At 32.8% G+C, this 15,754-nt stretch overlaps 1 long non-coding RNA gene across 1 annotated transcript in view; it reads right to left on the bottom strand.

The window, feature by feature from the left end:
• Positions 1 to 15,754, bottom strand: part of LOC115886680 — a 252,673-nt gene that overhangs the window by 128,721 nt on the left and 108,198 nt on the right. Inside the window, exon 2 of the long non-coding RNA XR_004050926.1 lies at positions 10,559 to 10,619. This is a non-coding gene — a long non-coding RNA (uncharacterized LOC115886680). The remainder of the gene's footprint in view (positions 1 to 10,558; positions 10,620 to 15,754) is intronic.

Here is a 15,754-nt window from a genome sequence, read left to right as displayed (position 1 = left end):
TTATTTTTTTACTTTTTTTTTAAAAATGTGAAAAAATCAGATTCATTTAAAGTAAACATGTTGTTTTTAAATTAAACTATTTAAATAAATAAATTAGTTGGATATATTTTAATATGCAAGCTTAAAAGTTTATGTTACATTCTTAAGTATAAATTATACACCGATAAAATGAATTGAATTTTAAATACTTAGAATTTAAAAACCGATATTATAATTTTTAGTCAACCGAAATAAAAAAAATCAACGATTCCATGAGTTCGGATGAAAGAATTTCCGAGAAAGAAAGTGATAGACTTGTTATAATTAAGAAACACAGAATGTTCCAAAAGAATTTCAATAATTCCACTTATATCTGTGTCAGCCCCTAGCCTAATAGAGCCTTTCTTTTTGTTTACTCTAGATAACACTAATAAATTAATTTTGACACAAAAAATTGAAAGTGTATAATATTATAAGTTTACTTTTTCTTCACACCTTTAGATTTCAGGCAAGGTGCAAATTATTCTGTCTTAATCGTTTGCATTGACATTATTTAACAACTGATTCATCGTTGCCTGATAAATGTCTCATCTATTATAATGTCTCCTATCTCATGGCATTGTTTTCCTTCGTCATTCACTGTCTTCAATTAACTCTCGGCGAATGTGGTCCATGATTTTCATACATGCAAGCTTGATCCAATTGTTAATATCTGTTATTATTGTTCTTGTTGACATAAATTAAAAAAAAAAAAAAAAAAATAGAAAATAATTTTTTTTTTTTTTTTTTTTTTTTTTTTTTTTTTTTTATTTCTTATTTCTTCATACTACCGAGGATTGGATACGACGCCATTTATATTCAGAGATTGGGATTAAGTTGTGATATGAAAAATGTTAATAGATGGGATGATACAGGATGACTCCTCGTCAACAGAACCGATTCCTCTATAATGGATGAAAATCATCAGGTTTTTGCTAATTGGTTTATTGAAACTGTTAGTACCTCTCCTTTTAGAATCTCTTAGATTTTGTAGATTCTCACTAGTATTTTACTATAGGTATTGTTAAAATATTTAAATAACTCGTATATCATGTTGAATGGTAAAAACCAAAAGGCATAAACGTATAAATGTCAACAATAAATTCGTAACAGATCTTATCACACATATGATAAATCTTTTGCCATACGTGATTCAGTCGAAATACGAACACGAGTCATGAAGCTATTATTTATAAATACTAAATTATTAATTAAAAAAAAAAAAAAAAAAAAAAAAAAAAAAAAAAAAAAATTTTCTTGATTTAATTTTCAAAATTCGCACTTTAGAATAAAAAAAAAACTTGTTTTCTATTTTCTTTATTCGCCTTTGTGTTTGGCCAAGATAAATTTTGAGACGTATTTGGTGACCGATATAATATCACCATGAGACATGTTTGGACCATGTGCTAGGTAACTGCAACAGACAATGTAATAATATGATTTTTTTCAAAAACACTGATTATACTAATAATATATAAATCTAAGTGATGACCTTGAACAATCACGATCCTGCTCAAACCACTCAACGTAAACAATTTTGGCATGGGTTGGTTCAGTTGTAGGTTCCAGATGAAGGGATTATTCGAAATTCCAGTTCAAAGAGGGTGGAAACCACCCTCAATGTTTTATTTAACAGATTAGTTTCTGAAAAAAAGCTTAAACACATATATTTTATTTTGTTTTTTACCAGTTTTTAAAATGCCATACAGGGTGTTTCGAAAAATCTGATTGTTGTTCATTGATCTTAGACTGCTTGACGTAAAAGCTGATTTTGGAAATGATTGACTTTAAGTTGTAGAGGATAAGAAGGTTTTCGAAACTCCGAATTCTAAGGGGTGACTATCCCTCAAATATTAAAATATTTTTTATTTAAAAACCGGTGAGTTGTTCGGAAAAACTCTTAACCATCTCTATTTTTGTTGTTTACATTTTAGATTTTTATAAATTGCCAGTGTTAATAAAATATGACCATTAAGTGATCACGATTCTGTAGCCATAAACTGATTTTAGCAAACAGTTGGTTTGATAGGAAGGGTTTATGATCTCAAATTCTAAGAGGGTGAAAACGCCCCTCCAAATATTACAATGTTGTTGTTTAAGTTGATCACCAGAGGCCCAGTTAATAATTCTTTGGTTTTTATTTTAAAAATGCAAGTTGGTTCAAAAAGAAGTTGGGTAATTTCTTAACCACGATTCTGCTTAAACTGCGTCAACTTTTACGTCAAAGCTTATTTTGCCAAACAGTTTTCGAAACTCAAATTCAACGAGATAAACTCCTAAAATATTACCAAGTTATATAATAATAATACTTCATGTTGTTTTTCCTCATGTTGACATAAATGTGAATATTTATCCGGTTTTGTATGTTAATGGAAATTCTTGCTTTTGCTTTATCCTCACCATTACAATGGTTAATTCGACGCGAACAAGTCGCTTCGTTTATAGTATTATAAATCATAAACACTATTATGTATGTATACGGACTTGATAATTGTTATTCTGCGTCTTCAAAAGCTAATATCTCCAAAAGAAATACGTAATGAGATGGCGATCAAAAAACAAACTATCAAAAAGAGATACACCTAGATAATTTTACATTCCTTGCTGTTAACGTACCTCCACAGAGGGTGTTCAAACTTCTGCAAAGGCCATATTTTGTTTTCCATGGTAGAATTGACAGATGGGAACTTTTAATTTAAAGGAATGACAAAAGTTAAATAATTTTGAACTTACAGGTATGAAAATCGTAAATTGGTTTACTAGAACAAAATATAAAACTTTAAAATACATGGAAATTTTTAAGTGTCTCTTTTCACTATAGTGAGTGTAAACTTGGAGCTCCCTTTTGTATGTTGGTGGTATTATAAACAGCAATAAATATATCTTGATTGGAGGAATTGAGTTCGATATAAAGAAAATATATGAGGAGTAAGAATTTGAAGGTTTTATAAAATTTGGACTTTATGAGATTAAACTTGGCAAAAATAAATTAATTTAAGTTGAAATTTCTACTGTAGGCGTTCCAAACAAACTATCGAGAAGAGGAGCACCTTGACTCTCTTCGATAGTTTGTTTTATGTTTCATCTCAATGGCTTTTTTTGATGATAGCTTTTGATAAAACAAAATCAGTAAAAACACTCCCCAATGGAAACAAAATGCCCGTTTGCTTAACTTGGCTGATAGCAACACCAAACGGTGGTCTCGACGATGGTGCAGACGCGGATATTATCAGCAGGATCAGGAAGGCGCAGCGAGCCTTTGGTTAACTAAAATCAATTTGGATCATTCGTCAACCCTCCACACAAACTAAACAAAGATTCAGCAATTCTGGCGTCATACCAGTATACTATATCTCTATTTTGTGAGACATGGTGAGTAACAAACATTTCTACTAACCGCCCATAGATGTTTACCAACCTTCAGCACATTAGGATTTATTAAAAAAACTTTTTTTTTTTTTTTTTTCTTGCTTTGCTTTATCTTACAAATCAACAAGAATTGTGATTCCCAAAGAAAATGCGAATGGATAGATTCCCATACCAATGGAATATAAAGAATAAAGGTGCGGTTTCAGCTCATTGACACTGATTTGTTGCATATAGCGTCGAAGCGTTTCCGGATGTCGATTTTATGCGATGTGATTTTTCAAATTTTGTAGTTACTCAACAAACATAATAACATCAAATAGAATTATGTCGTAATTTTAAATTGCCACAGAACAAGCAACTTAACTATTTTCCCCTAATTTTCACTGTTTGAGACAACACTAAATCCATCAAAGCGAAACAAATCGAATGGTCAAAGTCAAATATGAAATGATAATGACGTGAACTAACGACTGTCATCACTGTCATCAGGAGGTTTGTATATAGCACGACTTCAATGTTGGTTTCTTCTTTAGGTGAAATATAGAAAGCCTCCTTCTATGGGTATCTCGGCCCCCTACTAGACTGAGATAGGTTAAATGGAAAAATTGCGAAAAAAAGTTTTTTTTTTTTTTTTTTTTTTTGAAAATAAATTATTCCGTTTTGAAAATAACAAATTTCGGCTACTTCCTAATTCCAGTATAATCTATTTTGAAAGATTTCAGACAAAATTTGTGAATGTCATGTAAACTGATTGTCTGTTTTTGACGTGACAGAGAAAGTGTCCAGCAAAGATATTGGGATGAACCAAAAACAAACTAGCCTCCAAAAAGATGCTGTTTGTGATAGTGGTTTTGAGTTCTTTATTTTGTTAAACATTTCTGGGATGTTTCAAACTTTTGCCCAAATAACATTTTTGTTTTTTTTATATAAATTTATTACAGAATTGAATACATTAATTTTCAATTTTAACGAGGAAGCTAAAAGTCAAATAATTTAGCTACTGTACTTAAAATTAAATAAAATTTTTTTTAATTTTATTAGAACAAAATATATAAAACTTTAAAACCATGGAAATTTAAAGATTTTAATAATTTTTTTTTTTTTTATTTTTACATTTCATATATTCTAAACATATGGTCTATAAAGCTCTCGATAAAATATTTATTTACATTGATTAAAACATTGCAAGCATCTTTGTGCTCTTTTTGAACTAATACTTAATGATGACATGTAAACTAGCAAATTGAAAAAACGCAATTAATAAATTCAAACGATTTACGAGTCTTCAGTTTTGCTGGTTACGTTAGCCCTGGAATACGATGATAACATGAGTGTTTTTGATGAATCCAGTGCCAATCAGGCATCTACGAATACAAAAAAGACTTGTTTTAAATAAATATTCAATAAATTAATTATTTATATATGTTGATAACATAGGTCTTTTCAAATAATTAAATAGGCTTTCAAAGAGTAAGTTATAAAGAAACTGACTTTTTCATCACACTGCTTCATATCTACTCAAGAAACATAATCTCGAAAATTAATATAAAGTTAAAGGGTTGCTGACAAAAGATATATGTTACTGTAAGGCCTAATATATTTATAAAGTTACAGTATTATATAACTATTAGATTTGTATAAAGAAAAGTTAAAAAAAAACAAATAAAATGAACTCGAAAACTTACTTTTTGGCGACAAGATATTCAAAACGTCATGTCATACCGGCGCTGTTCATTTCCAGTAAACTGTCAAATGTTTGTGGGCGACACCTGGCTAGTGTTACTATCGTAAAATATTAAGACCTACACGCAGGGACGCGCCAAGTATTTTCGGCGCCGTCGTGCGAAATAAGGGTAGGCCAGGCACCTTTCTCCAATATTATAATATTAAGCCAAAATTTCCAATGACCAGCGGCGCGGCGCACAGTGATGCCGAAAACGCGAAAAGCGACAAAAAATAATTTTTCAACTTACTACTACATTTTTAAAATTATTTTTGTTAAATGTGGTTTTCTAAGTATATAAGTGATGTTTTGAATTCAGAAAATTGAATTATGTATACAGAGTGTACTTAAATTGGCTGTAAAAAATTAAAAATGGGTTGTAAAAAATTTAATTATATTATTTTGTCTTTAATAGCATATTAATTTAATACTCTATTCTTGGTAAAGTTTAAAAAATCAAAAAAAAATTGTGTAAACACATAAATAAATATACAGGGTTTTATTTTCAGCCCCTTACAATAGAATTAGCATTTCGTTTTTAATATAATTAATCCATTTTTTCAGAACTAGTTACCAATAAGTATTATTTAAATTCAACTTAAAAAAGATATTTACATTCATCCATGAGAAAAAAAAGAAGCTAAATACATATGTATATTTTATGTAGTTAGCTATTAATGAAAGTAACACCAAAACATCTAAAAGACTCTAAAAGCGCTCTTTTCGCATAAGGTGTAAGCAGTTGCTCATTTACAACCATTTAATTTTAGTTATATTTTTAAAGGTTCTATATTTTAGAAATATCTGTAATTACCGGTGGTAAAAATATTATACTTAGATTATAATTAGAACTTAGTTACAAGAATTTAATACGTAAGAAAAAGAAACTAAAAATTATCCTAAAGCTTCTAGATAAAATGGATAATATATTTAAAATGGATTTAGCAAATGGATAAAAAAATAGAACAATTTAATCTATAATAAGTTTTGGAGCCTCAGGATGCTGTTTTATTTTACTTGACAGGAGAAGTATTGGCGATCTCTTACTATATCCGAGAAAATTAGTATCTAGAAGGTGCATGGCATTCTTGATAAAAGTTGTTGACTGAATATTGACGCATTATAGACACATTGACACGTCTTTGTAGTTTATATTGACAATAATTATTCAAAATTAATGAGATTTCTCATAATATTAAATTTAATGTCATATAAGCACAAAACGAATAAAAACTTAGGCTTAACTGGGAAAAGCTAGTTAAAATTACACATTAAAAATTATTTTTAAATTTGAATACTTTGTATATGGAAAATTAAATTGAATAAGAGAAAATATATATCAGTTTCCTTTCTAAAACTAATTAAAAATAACCAACAACAATATTTTACAGCACCTAAGAAACACCCAGTAATATACTGTCATACGTAATTTATTTCGGGAAACTAAATCATGGTTTTCGAGAGAGTTAGGCAACCTAAAGTGTATTTGTGGGTTATGAAACTTAAGCCATGAAACTTCGTAGCTATGAAGAAAAAAGGCTAATAATTGTAACCTACATCATATTTTTTTGGAGCAATTTGGAGCATTTTGTATTTAGCTTACATAAAATGTGATTTTAGATTATGCAGTTCTTAATTACATCAAGGTCTTTATTGATTTTTTTTATGGTACCAGGGAAGTTAAAACCATGAATTACCATGAGGAAAAACAGTCGAAAACATTGTACTTTCTCAGAGTACCATCAGGTTTTAGCTAATTTATCATCAACTTTAAACGTACTAATTTTATTTAATCAAAATATTTTAGCTTCAGCTAATAATCTTATAAGCTCGAACATTTCTTATCAGGGATTAATAATTGGCCCGTTTTTATCCAAAAATCTTCACGATTCTGAAAATATGGACTGTTAGGAACTATACGAGTAAAATTATAATTAAAAAAAATACTTCTGATATTTTGAATTTCTGCCGCTATTGAGAACTTCTGCATCACTGTGCGGCGCTCGACATTGGTGGACAATATATTTTCACCACTGGCGTTCATAGATAAAAGTATTATTTAAATTTTATGTTAATTGTTGATAAGGCGACTTTAGGGCTTTGGCGCCGTCGTGCGCCGCACGAACTCGCCCATATGGACGGCGCGTCCCTGCCTGCACGATACATTCAAAAACTACCGCGGAAATGATAACGGCTCTTTCAAAACTTGTCTCTTTCATGCCACTTCTCCAATACACTAGTTAAATTGAATGTTAACTACATGTAAATTTTCACAGTTCTCAAATTTTCACATTTTTTGTCAGTGAACGTTAAATCAACAAATGCTAAATATACCTCAATATTCATAATTTACAAATGTCAATAAATCGACATGTCGACTTACAAACGACAAACATGTCGAATTATAAGTCAAGTTTATAAAGCATTATACTGAGACAACTGCAAGCTTAGCTATATCATTCTGCAAAGAAAAACCGAGACTATATAAATACGCATTTCATTTCATAATTAACAAAAATCGGCAATAACGCACAAATAAATACTTCAGCCTGTCAGACCACCCTACAGAAACCTAACAGTGCGTAACAAATTTATTTCTGAAACCGCCAGACAATCATGGACACCACTGACTCCACTATTAACAGGCAGCGACAGGCGGATAATAACAATTGTGCCTAAATATCACCGCAAACATTTTTTATTTGACCATAAACAACTACATTTGGTTTCATAATCGATCAGGCTATTAATTCAGTTGTCTTATTGTGGCTTAATGTGAACGGAATGGCCACTATCACTTCACCCACAACGCAGATACGTATCATTATCATATACTGTCTTGTTACGTGTATTAACTAGGGTCGGGTTTATAAGAAATCAAAATGGTTTATTGTTGTAATGATATATCGAATAATTTGATTTTTGCTATATGAATTTCCAATTTCTGATATGATACATTTTGGACATAAATTGTATTACTCTGGTGACTATACCGGGTGTCTTTAAAAAGTAGTCCACCTCTATCTTCTCCTTCTTCTTTCAGTGCCTATCCTCTATGGATGTTGGCAATCATTTTGGTCCACATAATCCTATTGACAGCCGCCCTGAATAGATGTACGGTCGTCATTCCCGTCCACTGTCTAATATTTTTCAGCCATGATGTTCGTCGGCATCCCTGACCTCTTCAACTATCTATTTTGCCCTGCAGTATCAGTTGGATAAGTTGGTATTTATCATTACGCATGATAAATGGCGGCGTCATTTTTAAAAGGCCCGCGTCATTTTTCTCACTTTCACTATGAACTATTTCTAGTTCCTTTTGCATTCTCTGGATCACGCTGTTGTTTGTGACATGGTAAGTGTATGAAATCCTGAGCATGCGGCGATATCACCACATTTCAAAGGCTTCCAAGCGTCTAGATGTAGCATGGATCTAAGCTTTCACCCCATATAGGAGCGTGGAGAATACGCACCTTAGGACCTGTGTTCTTATAGCAATATTCAGGTGCATATTGCATAGGATTTTTCTAAGACGATTAAAAACGGTTCTAGCTTTTTCTATACGGCATCTGATCTCTCTTGAGTGATCCCATTCCTTGTTCAAGCTGCAGCCCAAATACGTGATTGTATATCTGCTGTTTCCAAGGTTTCGTTATTCGCCCTAAACTGGTGGTACTGCGCCTCATCATTTTTATTAACTATTAGAATTTTGGTCTTCTTGCAGTTAAGCCTCATACCATACATATGCCTCTACTACTCGGTCTATTAATTTCTGCTATCCCTCAGCACTATCTGCTATGAGAACTGTATCGTCCGCGTACCTTAAATTATTGACGGTTTCTCCATTGATCTTTATTCCTTCTTCTGTTTCACTGAGTATTAAACAGAATTGGTGACAGTATGCATCCCTGACGCACTCCCCGACTCACTGTAAATTCTTGGGAGGTTTCGTTGTGAACACGCACGGTCGCTCTCTGATGCAGATACAAATTAGTTAGTTATTTTTATTAGTTTTCCAACGCATTTAATAGTGATTTAAGAAACAAAAAATGTTATTGACCAACATAAATTAATGAATAAAATGCAGGTATTAATAATAGATATAATAATTTTTATTATAAAATAATTTAAGAATAATCCTGGAAATATTATTTCCAGAGGCTTTCAAATTGTTTGTTTTGTTTGTTACTACACCTTTTAGAAGTACTTGGGTTGAGAGACATTTTTCATGTTTGAAATGCATTAAAATTTATAGTTCCATGAAAATATGAGATGAGATTCCATGAAAAATAAACGTTTATCGCCACTTGCCTTACTTTCAATCTAAAAAGATTTTTTCACAGCTCTTCAACAGTCTGATGATTTTACTGATATAATAAATAACTTTTCTTTATTAAGAGACCGACTCATCAATTTATCATATAATACATAATTATTCTTTCTCTCAATACTACCAATTTTTAAGTTTGCGTAAACAAATAAAAATAAAATAAAATTCTATTATGTACTCGATAGTGAATCCATAGTAATAGATAAAAATAAAAACCCAGAGATAATATGTATTTACAAACTGGGCTAGGGTATTATGTAAATTAGGGGGGCAAATAGACGCAACTAAAATTTTGTCGCCTACCCAGTCACACGGGTCACGAGCTGCCACTGGGTGTGCTAACTTAATACACGTCAACCAAGTAGAGACGCAGAATTGTAGAATTGGTTCAGACCGAACACAAAAACATTTAAACTATACGTGGACAATAGCTACACCAGTCTAAACATTAATAAAAATTTAATGTATTTATTACACTTATTACGTTATACGTAGTAAAATGAAAAGGCGCGGTTTTCATCCATGCATGGGCAATAATGGTAGCGTAAAGCACATTTTCTTCACCCACAATGCTGATATATTTATGATAATAATCTCTTAATCTGTCTCCCTTGTTACGCTAGTTGTAGTAAATTTAAAAATTAGAGCACCGATAAGCATAGCTAGGTGCCGGTAGAAAGTATTCTATGAAGCCATATTAGTGGCATTGGCATAATTTTTACCATTTGTTTGTAATTAAAGTAACATATGTTTATTTGAATGTGTTATAAATTATTTTTAGTAGTCAGTGTAACACAGAATCAGATAACAATTGGTTATATATGGAGACTTACATTCAATCGCAGTAAAGGCGATATTATGTATATTTATGTAGTATGCAGATTTATATTCTTATCCTAAGAGGATAAGAATATAATTTGAAAATATACGGCTGTCAAAAAAAACGTATTAAAATAGGAGTGGTGATACTCATAATATTGTACGTTTAAAATTTACAGATATTGAAAAATTAAGAATATTCACTCAATTACTGCAAGAAAAGTGTTAAAACTCAATTGAAGCAAAAAAAATTAACAAAATAAATTACATAAAAATGTCAACATAAATGAAAAACTTACTTATTCTATCACGCAAAGCTGTCAACTGAAAATTCCTCATGGAACCGTAATTTCTTCATACCTAAAACAATAAAAATACGTATTAAAATACAGTAATATAAGTGCACAGAAATTATATAATATTTAAATTTTAATAACTTTCAATAATGTTTAAAAAAACTAAAGTGTTCTCAAATAGTTGCATTTAGATATTTTAAATAGTTTTTTCTTTGTTCTTTGTGTTTATTTACTTCCGACAACGGGAAGAGATATTCCTCCCGTTGTCTTCCCCTAGACTTCCAGTTGTCTTTCCGTTGTCTTCCCGGCCAGACGCCGCACAGTGCTTCGTCCCATGGACAAAAATCGAAAAATAAGTTAAAATTTACTAATATCTGGATATGTAATTTTATACTTATAGCAATGTTCAACCATCCTGTATATTATTTTTCATAAAGAGCGTTTTTTGTTAGCAAATATTTTCACTAAAAATAAATTTTGCTACCATTATCTTATCAGTGAAAATAATAACATTTCATAGTAGTTCTGTATATTATAGAGTTAAACGGTACGTACTTAATTGAAAGCCACTATGGATATTGTTAAACAAGGTATGTACTTTAAATTTATTTCTAAACAAGTTCGTGATTGTTTAGTTTTTATTTATTTTTTAAGATGATTCTTAAATGGGTATAAAAATTTTACGTTTTCAAACTTCAAAAGGCATATAAAAAACATATCAAAACATATCGTATTTATTGAATATATGTGTTGTCATATTCATACACTTTTAATTTTTGTATAGTTCACCTGCGTCTGCTTGCGACGAACTTTATTTTATAATACTTTTCAGATGGAGGAAAATTGATAAGCAATGCCGATCTGGTTAATACTTGGCTTGATCACAAGGACAAGAACTCAAAATTATTTGTATTTCAAAAAATGTGTTCTTTATTAGATATTGATGAACCTTCCAGTCAAATGAGACACTTGTGCCTGAAAAAGCCCACTATGTTGGAGCGAAACGTCGCATAAAAATTTTCCAACTTTCAATTTATTATAAAACCTCATACCCAAGAAAAGGAAAAAATAATATATGGATATGGTCTATTAAAGAGGTAACTATTAATATCCGAACCCCTCATGCCAGCAAGAAGAACAGTAACAACGCGAAAAATTAACTTATTAGAAAATGATGTACAGAAATATCTTATATGTGAGGATACTTCATCTACCTGTGATTTGGATACTATAAATTTGGAAGATTCTGTCAGCAGTGATTCTTCTGAATCAGAGTAGTTACGATCTATGCATTTTGATGTCCTAAAGTAAATTTATAGCATCTTAAGTTTTTTTTTTAATTAAATATAACATTAATGTTTCTTTTTCATTAAAGAAAAACATATTTATCTTATATTAGGCTTATATTGTAGGAATCATGTTCTAATGTTATTTCAATTCTTTTTTATCACAGGGATTTATTTAATACTTACACCGTTTTCATACTATAAATTATTATTTCTTAGATGGAACACAGCTCCAACATTTTATTATTTATAAGATTTTTTTTCATAAACGTGGGACTAAGAACATCATCATTTAGTACAATGAGGGTACTCATCATTTGTGTTCAAATAAACCTAGTTTGAATAAATTGCCTACAATGAAAAGAAAAAAAAAGACGCGAGACGCAAGACGCGAGACGCGAGACGCCAGACGCCAGACGCCAGACGCAAAGCGCAAGACGCAAGACGCCAGACGCGAGACCCCAGACGCGAGACGACAGACACCCGATGCCGGACGCCGGACGCCAGACGCCAGACGCCAGACACCAGACTCCATACGACGGACGCCGGATTCCAGACGACGGGCGCCGGGCGCCGGATGCGAGACGTAGACGCCAGACGCTAGACGTGGGACGTAGACGCCAGACGTAGGCGCCAGACGAAGGCGCCAGACGCCAGACGCTAGGCGCCGGAGGCGAAACGCGACATTCCAGGCGCCAGAAGGCAGAGGCCATACGCAAGACGACGGACGCCAGACGTAGACGCCAGACGCCAGACAACAGACGCGAGACGCGAGACTCCAGACGCCAGAAACCAGTGGCCAGACGCAAGAAACCAGACGGGAGACGTAGACGCCAGACGCCAGACGCGAGACGTAGGCACCAGGCGCCAGACGCCAGACGCCGCTGATTATCTACTATTATGTATATTCTAGTTTCCATGTATCTTCCTTAGTTTTTAAAAAGCACAAACTAAATGTCCGTCCAGCTTTTCCAATAATGTACTGTGTGGTTATTTATCTGGATACGTGTGTAATTATATTTCTGATGTTCTTGCACTATTTCTGTCAAATTTGTAATAAAATTTTAACATTCCTTCAAAAATCAATAATTTGTAAAAATTGTAATGGTGTTCAAAAGAAGAACGTTGATGACAAGTCTGAAAACACTGTTGTGTAGCTGGAAAAAAGTGGTAATGAAAATGGTCTTGTCAAATAACGTCAGAAAAAAAAATAAAATCCAAATTTTTTAATTTTCGTTTTTTTTTTCTGGAATATCTCCGGAACGACTGGGAATTTTAAAAGTTTCTGTAACAGCATATTATTAGTTACATTACTGCACAACTTTGCCCTAATTTAAGCATTTTCGTACTTGCTATAGTTTTTGGAATATTTGACTTAATGTAATTGCTTTTCAAATTAAATTCTTACAGATTTTTAAGTACCAATTATTTTGTACAAATAATGTTTGATCTGTATGGCAGTATCGCGTTACGCTCAAGTTTAATAATGCTATAACAATTATAGTATAAGCAGCACTTGACATTATCTCTAAATTTGAAAATTCAACAACATATTTAATAATTTCCGTTATTTATTCTAAGGCAGCCAATTATTCACACCCAAATCTAACCTATTTAATAAAAGATATGTTTTGAAAACATATTTGTCTAAAACAAAGTTCGCTTATTTTATTGATATACTTCTTCATTTGAATTTTTATTCACACTATTCATTTAATTAATTAATTACTTATTGTGGTGAAAATATAACCAGTTTACTGGCAAGTGGTGCAAAAGAACACTAAATTGAATTTTAGGTGAGATAACGCAACTTCTTTATCTAAAACTAAAATTATCGTCTGCAACTTAAATTATTAAAAAAAAACTATGAAATACGATTGTGAGACTTAGAATATATATTCAAAGTCATATTAAGTTTTTTATATGCACGAGAGTATTTTACTAATGCTTTGAATAAATTCTTTCATAATATATCTTTATTAATGGTTATTTAAAAGGCGTGCATAACTTTAACGCTTTAAAGTCGTTTAAATGAATTTAGACTAATTACTAGGCTATTCGGGTTAATTATACTGGTGTACCTTGGAGCATCTAACGTCAAGTCCATAGATTATCAATGATTAGTCGAACCAGAAAAGAGATCGCATTTCCGATTAGAGAAATCATAGCGAACCACGAAAAAATAGTTAATTATTATATACAAAAATTAATAGAATGATATTGTACAATGTGTCTCGAAATAATAGCTTTTATTAAAGCAACCAAAGATGACAGAAACAATATTTTACAATTTTTTACTTATAAAGAAACAGAGAGTAATGGGAGGGCGGTTAATCACCGCGACCTTACATATCTATTATATGTCTCCCTTTCTTGAGTGATAACAAGTTATAACTCATTATACAGTCTCAGGGCTTTGACAAAAGCGACTATCTGAGACGGCTTCACACAGAGTTGTTCTCCATCTCCGATATCAGTCATACCAAAGTTTATGGCACGAACATATACCAAAGTATATGGACGAAGGTTGTCGTCTCGGCGCACTCAGGGATGGGTGTTCTGATGTTTCCCCATTTTTGTTGAGGAGACGAAGATTGTTCTTGTAGAATTTAGAATGAGTAAGAGGGGGGGGGGTTAATCACTGCGACCTTAAAGATCTATTGTGCCCCCCTTCCTTGAGTCATCACACAGTCTATAACATCATACCCACCCTGTTGTAGGGGACAGGGGTATTTCCATCACTCCTCTGACAACAGTTCTTCCTCCGAGGGTACACACCCTTCCACGGTTGGAGTTTGGCCCTCCGTGCCGCCCTTCACAGTCGAGGAGCTTGCCTCCGGCTGAGGAACCCGTGAGATGGAGGCTTGAGGATCTGTCTCCATTTTCTTCCACCTCTTTAACTTGGTCTCTCCTTAGACCTGATACCGGTGTTGTCCCGTATCTATAATAGGGGATATGTCCCTCTTTCTCTATTGCCTCCTTGGATTTGAGGTCAATTCCTATTGTGAGGACCTGACCATGACCCTCCTCCCTCGAGTTGACGACTCGCCAACTCGATGTCCTTACATTGAAGTTGTGACCCTGGATAAGGCTCAGTAGGTAGGTGGTGTCTTTCCCCTTGCTCCTCGGCAGAAAGACCGTGATGGCTCACAGTAAGATCTTTCTTACTAAATCAAGGAAAATCTTCGTTTTTTCTCGGTCATAAGTACTAAGACATTTCTTCGAGTGTTGTTTCTTCTAGTTCTGAACGTTGGAAGATGCCCATTCCAGGTTAAGGATAGAATCTTCTAGGTTCTGCAATTCCGCTTTAAGTTGGTTTTCACTTGGAAAACAGAACGGTTCTGCTCCAGTTAGTGAAGTGTTCGCTCCTTTTCTAGCTAGATCGTTTGCTTTTTCATTGCCTTCTATCCCTTGGTGAGCTGGCAGCCAAAGAAGGAGGACTTTATTTTCTTGACCAATTTGTTCAGCTCCACTAGGCATTCTTTGATCAACTATGAATTGGAGTTGGTCACTTTTAGTGCTGCTTGACTATCGGATAAGATCTCTGAGAAAATCAATAAAAACAAATTTCATTTTAAACAGAAAATATTGAAAACAACTTTAATTATTTCTCACAACTAATAGTCTGTATTTCCTCCTCGAGCCTCAATGCGAGCTGTGAGACGACGTGGCATGCTCTCAATTAAGTTGTACAGAAGATGTTGAGGAATGGCTTCCCATATTTCGCGCGCAGCAATTTTCAATTCATTTAAGGTACGGGGGGATCATTCCTTTTAGCAATATGGCTTTTTAGCCATGCAAGCATGCTCGATCACATTCATATCTGGAGACATCAGTGACCACCACAGTTTTCTTATACCCTCTTCCTCACAAAATTCGCGAACCGCTAAACGAGTGGAGCGATGGGGAGGAG

The sequence above is a fragment of the Sitophilus oryzae genome, unplaced genomic scaffold (genome assembly GCF_002938485.1).
Source record: "Sitophilus oryzae breed Bouriz unplaced genomic scaffold, Soryzae_2.0 scaffold_1146_pilon_pilon, whole genome shotgun sequence".
Classification (NCBI taxonomy): Eukaryota; Metazoa; Arthropoda; class Insecta; order Coleoptera; family Curculionidae; genus Sitophilus; species Sitophilus oryzae.
This window is presented reverse-complemented; position numbering and strand designations above follow the sequence as displayed.